Raw genomic sequence first — 11,610 nt, forward strand, 5'->3', positions numbered from 1 at the left:
TTCCTATTAAAAGAAATGAATGAAAGAAAAAAAGCCTTATGACCTTAAGCAAATTCCTTAACAGACCTCAGCTGCCCATTTATAAAATGAGAAAATTGGATTGGATAATACTAAGGTCCTTTCCACACATCGTAATGTTTTTTTCAGAAACAAAAAGGTCTCATGTGACAGGAACTGACTGAAACTAGCTACAGACCAGGTGTGGTGGGTCATGCCTGTAATCTCAGCACTTTGGGAGACCAAGGTGCCTTTGCAGATAGTGGGTACTCAAGCAAACCCCATCTCTCCTAAATACAAAAATTAGCTGGGCTTGGTGGCGCATGCCTGTAATCCCAGCTACTTGGGAGGTTGAGGCAGGAGAATTGCTTGGACCCGGGAGGCAGAGGTTGCGGTGAGCCGAGATTGCGCCACTGCACTCCAGCCTGAGAAACAAGAGTGAAACTCCATCTCAAACAACAACAACAACAACAACAACTAGCTACAATGAAAATAATGATAAGGATGGGTAGAATAAAACATAGCATAATTCATTCAGTAATGCAAAGCTCAGGCACTCTGTTATTCACCTGCTGTCTCCACAATTATTACATTTGTCAGAATTTGCTGTTAAAGGGATTTGTTGTGTTCTAGGCTACACAACGCTGTGGCAGTCAGGAAACCTTAATGCTACTCTTGGGGTTCCAGATCTCTGAGCTTCCTTCATTCTGCAGGTTACTAGTCAGCTATTTACATGTTGGTATTCTTTACTATATTGTAATCTCTAGGAGGGCAGGGATCACATCCTATGCATGTCTCTACTGCATTCTACCTTGCCTAATACTTGGCAGACAGTGGGTACTCAATAAATGTCATTTGATGATATCTTTAGTAAATAATTATGAAACCTGGTTTTTAAATAGCAATTCACATTAAATAATATAACACTTATATAATGTCCATTACCTAAAATATTTGCTTTTCCTCATGCTTATCAAATATTTGATCCTTTCTTCAGGGGTCAGATGAGGTTCATCCTTCTGTATGAAGTACGAATTGACTGTTACAGCACTTAATTATGGCGTTTTCTTATCTATTGCACCATTCAGGTGGCTTAGCATTTTGGGTGAGGTCTCGGTCACTACACTAGATTTTTATTTATTTACTTATTATTTATTTTGTCAGAGACAGTGTCTCCCTATGTTGCCCAGGCTGGACTAGAACTCCTGGGCTCAAGCAATCCTACCACCTCGGCACATTAGATTTTTAGTTCAGCACGGGAAGAAGCATGTCATTTCTCCTTGCATCCTGTAAGCATGGTGCCTTCATAATGAAGTTGCTAAATGAATATTTGATGATGATCCTGATGATCGATAATAAGTGATTTACTGCTAAAGGTTTACCAGTTGCTTATATCAACCCCCCCAAAATACTTCAGATACAAATTTTCTAAAAGGAATGCATTTTGGGAGTGACAGCTTTGCTCTCACCTCGGGACAGGCTCCCGCAGCCTGTCTCAGACCATACCCAGGCACAGCCTTTTCTGTATTTTATTGCCTTCATTTTCCTGGAAGCCAGAGGATTTGGAGGACGATCAAACGGAAGGAAGGAATGAAGGGAAGGAGGGAGGGAAGGAGGAAAGGAAAATATATTTCTGTGCATTGTGAATATAACGTACAGATGTAACAAAATAATAGACAGGCAGATTTTGAAGACATTATAATCTACTGGGATAATCTGAATATACACAACTGAAAATATATCAAAATATATAAATGGTGAAACCCCGTCTCTACTAAAAATACAAAAATTAGCTGGACATGGTAGTGGACACCTGTAGTCCTAACTACTCAGGAGGCTGAGGCAGGAGAATAGCTTGAAGTCAGGAGCAGAGGTTTCAGTGAGCCAAGATCACACCATTGCATTCCAGCTTGGGCAACAAGAACAAAACTCCATCTCAAAAAAAAAAAAAAGAAAAAAACTGGTTGAGTGAATACGAGGAGGAGCTAAATTGATAAGGAGATTTAGGGCTCAGTGTAAATAAATTACAGTTTCTATGAGGAGCTACTAAAAGCAGTTTAAGGTTTATGAAAAAGGACTTAGTATTCAAACAGTGTTTGAGGAAGATTATTCTTGCCATAATAATGACATTTATTGAACACTTCTTACATGCCTTATATGTAAATGCCTTACATATTAGCCCATTTAATCTTACAACTACCCCTTGAGGAAGACACTGTCATCGCTGTTGTACAGGCAAGGAAACTGAGGCACAGACCCTGGGTAACTTGCTTCCCCAAGGCCCCATTGCTTCTAAATAGCAGACCTGGAATATGAACTCAGGCTGTCTGAGTCTAAACCTGGTATCTCTTCTAACCATCACGTGACACGGCTTGTCTTTCCATAGAGCTATGTATCTGTGTGGGAGACAGATAGGAGATTCATCAGGAGGTAGTAGTGGTCTAAGGCATGTATTGATTAGACTGAGCTGGGACTGTGATCACAGAAAAAGCAAGGAAGGGATGAAGCTGAGCAAATTCACATGAGAGAATTAGACTTGCTAGATATATTTGGAAATGGAGGTAAGGGATAGGGAGATAAGGATATTATTTCATTCCAAAAAGATTTATTATTTTTTTGTGACAGGGTCTTGCTCTGTCACCTAGGCTGGAGTACAGTGGCGTGATCACAGCTCACTGCAGCCTCAAACGATCCTCCCTCCTCAGCCTCCCAAGTAGCTGGGAAGACAGGTGCGCACCACCATGTCTGGCTATTTTTTAAATTTTTTGCAGAGATGGGATCTGACTATGTTGCCCAGGCTGGCCTCCAACTCCTGGACTCAAGCAATCCACCTGCCTCAGCCTTTCAAACTGCTAGAATTACAGGCGTGAGCCACTGCTCCCAGCCCCGCAAAGATTTATTGAACATTTACTACGTGCCAGGAACTGTGTTAGGTACTGCATTCGGTTAAGAAACAGTGAACCAGATAGACAGAGTCCCTGCATTCATGGAGCAAGATTGTGTTATTAGTGGAAAACAGGCTCTATATGCATAGAAAACACAACAAACTGGAAACACTGGTTGTTTAGGAGAACTAGATGGAAGCCGAAACATAGAAGAGAAACTGTTGAATTTTACAGTTCTATTAGAATTTGTCTAAAGGTTTTCCCCTCCTGGACAGGGAGGGAACAAAGGAAACATTGAATTTTAACACATGAATATGTTAACTGTTTTAAAAATAGGATTTTTTGATATAATAAGATCTCATGGTATAAAAAAAGTATAGTTTTTTGTTTGCTTTTTTGAGATAGTATCACTCTGTCACCCAGGCTGGAGTGCAATGGCGTGATCTTGGCTCGCTGCAACCTCTGCCTCCCAGGTTCAAGAGATTCTCATGCCTCAGCCTCCTGAGTAGCTGGGATTACAGGCCTGCACCACCACACCCAGCTAATTTTTGTATTTTTAGTACAGACGAGGTTTCATCATGTTGGCCAGGCTGGTCTTGAACTCCTGGGCTCAGGTGATCTGCCCCCACCAGCCTCCCAAAGTGCTGGGATCACAAGCGTAAGCCACTGCACCTGGCCTATAGTTTTTTTTAAAAAAAAAAACTTGAGATCCTGCCAGGCAAAGTGGCTCACGCCTGTAATCCCAGCACTTTGGGAGGCCAAGGCAGGTGGATCATGAGGTCAGTAATTTGAGACCAGCCTGACCAACATGGAGAAACCCCATCTTTACTAAAAATACAAAAATTAGCCAGGCGTGGTGGCTCATGCGTATAATCCCAGCTACTCTGGAGGCTGAGGCAGGAGAATCACTGGAACCCAGGAGGCAAAGGTTACCATGAGCTGATATTGCGCTATTGCACTCCATCCTGGGCAACAAGAGTGAAACTCCGTCTCAAAAAAAAAAGAAACAACTGAGATACTAAGACTACATGCTGTGTACTAACACACATATAGACACACACGCCTGTATATGCGTCGACTTTCTGACAATTCATACAAGAAACTGGCAAAACTGGACACCTTGGGGAAGGGAATTGGGTGGGAATACAGGTAGGAGAGAGACTTTACCCTTTTGTACCATTTGTGTTTTTATGAATTCAATTATTGAATATACTTTGTACAAGTATTACTTAATAAAAGCAAATGAGTTTTTAAAATAGCTATCAAAAACCTAGGCATTAATAGAGGTTTTATGGAGAAAGAATCCCACAAGCTTGAAATATTTTACATACCAGTGTGCTTTTCTTTAAGTTATAACTTTTACCAAAATTAACATTCAAAGGAAAATTATATGTATGTGCATGTGTGGTAGAAGGAAACCAATTAAAACTTTGGTGTTTGTGAAAATAAGAGAAAGTATTTTGGCATTTGGCTAATGTGGGAAAAACTCCTCGGCTATCAAAATTCTCTAAATAAGTTTTCAAAAAACGCCTAAGGCAGTTTCACTTCTTACAATAGACACTCTGTTGAAACAGGTTCAGGTGGCCAGCCTCCACCCATAGGCTGCAGGGTTTTTGTGCTTTCTTGTAGAACTAACTAATCCTGACATGACAGTTTGTACTGTGTTTTAAATCGGAATTGATCCCCTGGTTCCAAACAAAATTTGGATGATGAAACCTATTATTGTTTCATGAAATGAGGGCCAATTTGGTTGAACCACGATTCAAAAATTTAGTTTTATTTCTGGAGATATTTTAACTTTCAGGATTTTTTTTTTTTTTTTTTTTTTTGAGACAGAGTCTCACTCTGTTGCCTTGGCTGGAGTGCAGTGGCACGATCTTGGCTCACTGCAACCTCTGTCACCCGGATTCAAGCAATTCTCCTGCCTCAGCCTCCCGAGTAGCTGGGATTACAGGTGCCTGCCCCCGTGCCAGGCTAATTTTTATTTTCTATTTTTTCGATAATGTCAAATTTAATCTGCCAAATATACAAGTTGAATTTGTGGAGCATGTTTTGCCTGGGTGCTGCATGGTAAGCAGAGGTTTCTTTCTTTCTCTTTTTTTTTTTTTTTTTTGAGACGGAGTCTTGCTCTGTTGCCCAGGCTGGAGAACAGAGGTTTCTTGAAATGATCCATGGGCAGGGTTAAAAATAGGCACTGGCCCTGGCCAGGTGGGTAGGAACCGGGCGAGGAAGGGCAGAGAGGCGAGGCCTTGGTCAGACAGGACTGACCAGGGGCAAGCCATGACCCTTGAGGACCCAGGGGCACAGGCTCCCAGATGACAGCCCCTCTCTGAATGAGCACCCAGGCAACATAGTCCAGGGCTGGGTGTAGTAAACCCGTGAGCAGCTGCCTCCTGGCACAACCACACCCTTACGTGCTATCTACCAGACAAATGAAAGCTCTTCTTACCTGATCTCCCAGACATCCCCCAGCTGGGGCTCTGAATTCTAAAAACAGCAAAAACATTCAAATGGTTCCATATGAAATGCTGTCCTGCATCTTTCTGTCTCAAAGATAGCAGCTACCCCTCCCCCATCCCCCCCCCCACATCCCCCAAACAATTTCTGTGCCAAGATGAAGAGGAGGCCCCAGGCTGTGGGGGGCTTCTGGCCGTGAGGGGCTGTTGCAGTGGCGCCAGGGCACAGGGTAGGCAAGACACAGCAGAGGTCCCGGCAGCACAGCCCAGGTCCCTGGCATTTCCTCCTGCGGGTCACAGTTGCTTATTCAGGGAGAGCGACTGCATTGGTTTTCCTGACAATGTGGCATTGTCTTTTGCTTTCCTTTCCTCTTCCTTCTTCCGGGCAGCATCCTCCTGCTGTTTCTGGATGATGGCCAGCCGGGCCAGGTCAGCCTTGGTTGCTTTGTCTTCCTGGCCAAGTGCATTTTCATGTAACGCTCTTTTGCCTTCTGCTTCTCAATCTCCTGCCGTTCTTTCCTTGAAAGTTCCTTTGGCCTGTCCAGATCCAGTTGTGTGAGCTTTTTGGTTGTCTATGCCACCCAGTTGGGGTTCTTATTGTCAATGAGCCCTTCCACACATTTGCGCCTTTGCTGGTAGTCATCTTCATCCTCACTGTCATCTGAGTCTAGAGATTTCTTCTCCTTTTGGGGTCACCTGCAGCTCCATCTCCACCTTCTTTTTGCTCCTCTTCTTCCCTGGCCTTCTGCTTCTCAGCCTGCAGCTGCACATCGATCTCCTCAGGGCTCATACACTGTCTTGCCCAGCCTTTGTGGCCTCCCTTTCTCCCTCCTTTAGGTATTGTGGCTCCGGCGGTGGCAGCTGCGCCTCAAACTGACACCTGAACTGGAATTTTTGCATTTTTAGTAGAGACAGGGTTTCACCATCTTGGTCAGGCTGGTCTTCAACTCCTGACCTCGTGATCCACTCACCTCGGCCTTCCAAAGTGTTGGGATTACAGGTGTGAGCCACTGCGCCCGGCCAGGATTTTAAAAATTTTTTTCAGACAGGGTCTTGCTCTGTTACCCTCACTGCAGCCTTGAACTCCTGGGCTAAATGGATCCTCCCCACTCAACCTCCCAAGTAGCTGGGACTACAAACATGTGCCACCACTAACCTGGCTAATTTTTAATTGTTTTTGTAGAGATAGGGTCTGCCTATGTTGCCCAGACTGATCTCAAACTCCTGAGCTCGAGCTATCCTCTGACCTCAGCCTCCCAAAGTGCTGGGATTGTGAACCACTGCATGTAGCCACATTTGGAATATATATATATATTCCAAATATATGCATACATATATGCATACCGAGACCAGCTCGATCATGGAGACCCTAACCCAGTGGCATTAGAGGAATTAAAGACACATACACAGAAATATAGAGTGTGGAGTGGGATCAGGGAGCTGATAGCCTTCAGAGCTGACAGCCCCAAACAGAGTTTGACCCACATATTTATTGACAGCAAGCCAATGATAAGCATTCTTTCTATAGGTTATAGATTAACTAAAGGTATTCCTTACAGGAAACAAAGGGATGGGCCGAAACAAAGCCATGAGCTCTAGCTAGTTATCTGCAGCAGGAACATGTCCTTAAGGCACAGATCGCTCATGCTATTGTTTATTGTTTGTGATTTAAGAACGTCTTTAAGCAGTTTTCCACCCTGGGTGGGCCAGGTGTTCCTTGCCCTCATTCTGGTAAACCCACAACCTTCAGCGTGGGCATCATGGCCAACACGAACATGTCACAGTGCTGCAGAGATTTTGTTTATGGCCAGTTTTGGGGCCAGTTTGTGGCCAGATTTGGGGGCTTGTTCCCAACATGTCCCCCTTTTTTAGTTTTACAAAGCGATAAAAGTAGTCACAGTGAGCTACTTCTCGCAGGAACTGGGATCTGCATCTGCAGACTATACAAAGACAAACAACACAGATTAAAAGCACAACCATCATTGAAATCACAGAGCATCCAAAAGTGTCTTTATCTTTTTTTTTTTTTCTTGAGATGGAGTCTCGCTCTGTCGCCCAGGCTGGAGTGCAGTGGCACGGTCTCAGCTCACTGCAAGCTCCGCCTCCTGGGTTCATGCCATTCTCCTGCCTCAGCCTCCTGAGTAGCTTGGACTACAGGTGCTGGCCACCACACCTGGCTAATATTTTGTATTTTTAGTAGAGATGGGGTTCACCATGTTAGCCAAGATGGTCTCGATCTCCTGACCTCATGATCTGCCCTCCTCGGCCTCCCAAAGTATTGGGATTACAGGCGTGAGCCACTGCGCCCGGCATCTTTATCTATTTTAATGGGTTACTAGCTGCTAATCTGTCTGCAGCTCCTTCAAGCACTCCAGTTCCTGGCATTAAGGTCAGGTGTGCCTGGGATGCTTTAAATATTCATTCTTTTGATTTTGCAATATCCAAAGACAAGTTTGTAGAGTGTCCTTCTAGATGCTTTTTTATTCTTTCCCAAATTTTGATCTTATTAAGAGCCATTAATAGTTTCCACAAATTCTTATGTTTATCTCCTACAGCGGGCCATATCATTTGAGGCTGAGGTGCCACTATACCGCCATGTTTCCAGATAATAGGAACTCTTGCCATATTTCTTACCATTTCTACCATTTGACCATTTTGTTCAGACCAGCTGAACATAGTGTGGCAGGGGCACGCAGACTGAGAGGTGCAATTCAAGCTAAATATCCCCTTAGGGGACCAATCAATAATGATTCCATGGGAATCATTTCACAGCACCTCTTCCTGTTCTGCAATGCAATCTTCCCAAACAAGTATGTTCATTATTTCTGGCCAGGTTCTATTCTGTTGGCAAATAGGTTTTTGATGGCGGTATACCTCAATTATAGCAGCAGATTTATTATGGTAAATACTGAGATCAGAAAACATGCGTAACTGTGTCATAGAGTGATTACATCCAGGCATTATTGCCAGCCAAGATTGATAAATATATACCCAGTAAGTATAATTGTTCTCTGTGTCAGCCCTTGTTGAAGGAATACTCATGGCAATGGTGATCACTGCCATTATAGCTATCATTAAATTATTCATTGTGACTGGTTGTCCTGCTTTCCTCTGGTATTCTTCCACCATCTGTGACAGCTTCTTGATCTGGCTGTGTTCGACAGGTGTTGCTCATGACATTTGGGGTCCTCCTCAGCATCAGTCTCAACATGGCTGCAACCAGGGAGTCCTCAGTATCCTCTCGGAATCTCTTCCTCAGCATCTGGCTAATGATAAGGTTTCAGGTGTCTTGATGGTATCCAAATCGACTGTTGATTCAGTCCTGGAGAAACACGAGCATAACTTCTACCCCAAGTTATTATTTTACCTATTTCCCAACTTTTTGTTATCAGATCTCTCCACCAAACTAGTTGTTCTGCTTCTGTCTTTGCAGCTGGTTTCTGTAGATGCTGTTCAGCTGCTGAGAGCATCTGGCCTTTAGGCAGGCTCAAAAAATTTAAAGTCAATAATGCAAGATTCAATTGCATACGGGGTATCCCATAGTCCCTGTTTCCTCCCCCCCTCTGCTTTTACAACTGCTGTTTGAGGGAGAGATTCATTCTTTCCACTATGGCTTGTCCTTGAGAATTATATGGCATTCCAGTAATATGTTTAATATTCCATATAGAGAAAAATGTAGCTAGAGCTTAGCTAGTATAGCCTGGGGCATTATCTGTTTTAATAGAAGCTGGAATGTCCATCACCACAAAACATTGCAATAGGTGATGTTTAACACAGGCAGAAGACTCTCCTGAGTGGCATGTAGCCCAGACAAAGTGAGAAAACGTGTCCACATATACATGTACATAAGCTAGTCTCCCAAACGAGGGAACATGTGTGATATCCATTTGCCAAAGAGAATTAGGTTCCAATCCTCAAGGATTAACTCCTCCTGCAAAAGATGAGGAAGGCACCATTTGGCAAGTTGGGCATCACTGGATAATAGCTTTTGCTTCTTTCCAGGTAATGCTGTATCTGCGTTTGAGACCAGAGGCATTAACATGGGTTAAATTGTGACAGTGTCTAGCATTAGATATTGCAGTAGCAAGTAGGTGATCAGCCATTTGATTCCTTTCAGTCAAAAGTCCTGGAAGAGGTGTATGAGCCCTAATGTGAGTGATGTAAAAAGGGTGCATTCTGCTCCTAACTGCTGTTTGCAATTGGGTAAATAAAGTCATCAGTTATTCATCTATATGAAATCATAACTGAGCATTTTCTTTTTCTTTTTCTTTTTTTTTTTAGCATTTTCAATTAATTGTGTGTAATGAACCACTCATGAAGAATCAGAAATCACATTAGCAGGCATATCAAAAGCAGTCAATACCTCAATTATAGCTACAAGCTCTGCTTTTCAAAAAGCTGAAGTATAGGGTGTCTGAAAAATTTTACCTTTCAAGCCAGAATAAGAAGTTTTACCATTACTAGACCCATCTGTAAAAACATTTTCAATTGGTTTAAATGTAGTTATTTTAGGGAGAATCCAATTAGTTGATTTCAAAAATGGAAATAATTTTGTTTTAGGGAAATGATTGAGAATACCCACAAAGTCAGCTAAATGGGTTTGCCAAGTAAGACTATTTATAAAAGCTTGCTGTATTTGTGCCTTCGTGAGAGGAACAATAATTTTTCCAGGATCATATCCATGTAATTTAGTAATCCGAGTTCTCCCATTTCCTATCATAGTAGTGATTTGATCCAAGTAAGGAGTTACAGTCTGTGAATTAATGTGTGGAAGAAAAAGCCACTCTACAAGATCTTCCTCTTGAACAGTAACACCAATAGGTGAATGCTGAGTTGGAAAAATTAGCAAATCTAGAGTCTTCTCTGGATCTATTCTATTTATTTGAGCCTTATGGACTTGCTTTTCGATTACCTGCAGCTCTGCCTCAACTTCTTTTGTTAATTGCCAAGGGCTAGTGAAACTAGGATCTCCTCTAAGGATAGAAAATAGATTACTCATGGCATAGGTAGGAATGCCTAGAGCAGATCGTATCCAATTAACGTCCCCTAGTAATTTTTGAAAGTCATTCAATGTTTTCAGTTGATCCCTATGTATGGTTACTTTCTGTGACACAATGGTAGTGTCATTTACTAAGGCCCCCAAGTAGGGGTAAGTAGTTGTAGTCTGAATTTTGTCAGGGGCAAACCAGTGTGAGAAATCAAATTTTGCAAGTGATTATAACATTGGAGTAATATTTCTTGAGTGGGACAGCAAAAAGTATATTGTCCATATAATGAATAATGTAACACTGCGAAAATTTTTTATGAGTAGGTTCAATTGCTTGCCCTACATAAGTCTGGCAAATTGTTGGACTGTTTAACATGCCTTGTGGCAACACTTTCCAATGAAAATGCTTAGCAGGCTGCAGGTTGTTTACTGCAGGAATTGTAAATGCAAACCGTTCACAGTCTTGCTCAGCTAAGGGGATAGTAAAGAGACAGTTTTAAATCTATGACTATTAAAGGCCAATTTTTTGGAATCATAGCAGGAGAAGGCAGTCCTGGCTGCAATGTCCCCATAGGTTGTATAACTGAATTAATGGCTCTTAAGTCAGTTAACATTCTCCATTTTTCTTAATTTTCTTAAATTTCTTAAATTTTATTAAATTGTCTTAAAAATTATCATAATTAAGATTTTTTCTTAATTATGAAAACTGGAGAATTCCAAGGGGAAAATGTTGGAGCTATGTGTTCTTTTTCTAATTGTTCATTAACTAAGCCCTCTAAAGTCTGCAGTTTCTCTTTACTTAACAGCCATTGTTCTATCCAAATTGGCTTATCTGTTAACCATTTTAAAGGTGTAGGTTCTGGGAACTTAACAATGGCTGCCATTAAAAATGATATCTTCAACCTTGGCGGGAACTTTTTCTTTCCGCTTGAAGCGTTTCCTTTAAACCTTGCAAATTTTTTCCTAGTCCCATACCATGGACGTATCCCATTCTTGCATCATATGTTGACTTTGAGGGCTGTATAATGCTCTGGAATTAAAACTTGTTCTCCCAATTGTTGTAATAAATCTATCCCCCATAAATTTATAGACACAGAAGTTATAATTGGCCAGTTTTGGGACCAGTTTATGGCCAGATTTTGGGGCCTGTTCCATATATATATATTTTTTATATATATATATATTTTATATATAATGCTCTGGAATTAAAACTTGTTCTCCCAATTGTTGTAATAAATCTATCCCCCATAAATTTATAGACACAGAAGTTATAATTGGCCAGTTT

At 41.8% G+C, this 11,610-nt stretch overlaps 1 pseudogene across 1 annotated transcript in view; it reads right to left on the reverse strand.

The window, feature by feature from the left end:
- Positions 1 to 5,038: 5,038 nt before the first annotated feature.
- LOC105519514 overlaps positions 5,039 to 11,610 on the reverse strand; it is a 34,556-nt pseudogene continuing 27,984 nt past the window's right edge. Inside the window, exon 2 of the transcript XR_001002981.1 lies at positions 5,039 to 6,199. The product of XR_001002981.1 is annotated as a 28 kDa heat- and acid-stable phosphoprotein pseudogene (transcript). The remainder of the gene's footprint in view (positions 6,200 to 11,610) is intronic.

This window comes from Colobus angolensis, unplaced genomic scaffold (genome assembly GCF_000951035.1).
Source record: "Colobus angolensis palliatus isolate OR3802 unplaced genomic scaffold, Cang.pa_1.0 Scaffold35, whole genome shotgun sequence".
NCBI lineage: Eukaryota > Metazoa > Chordata > Mammalia > Primates > Cercopithecidae > Colobus > Colobus angolensis.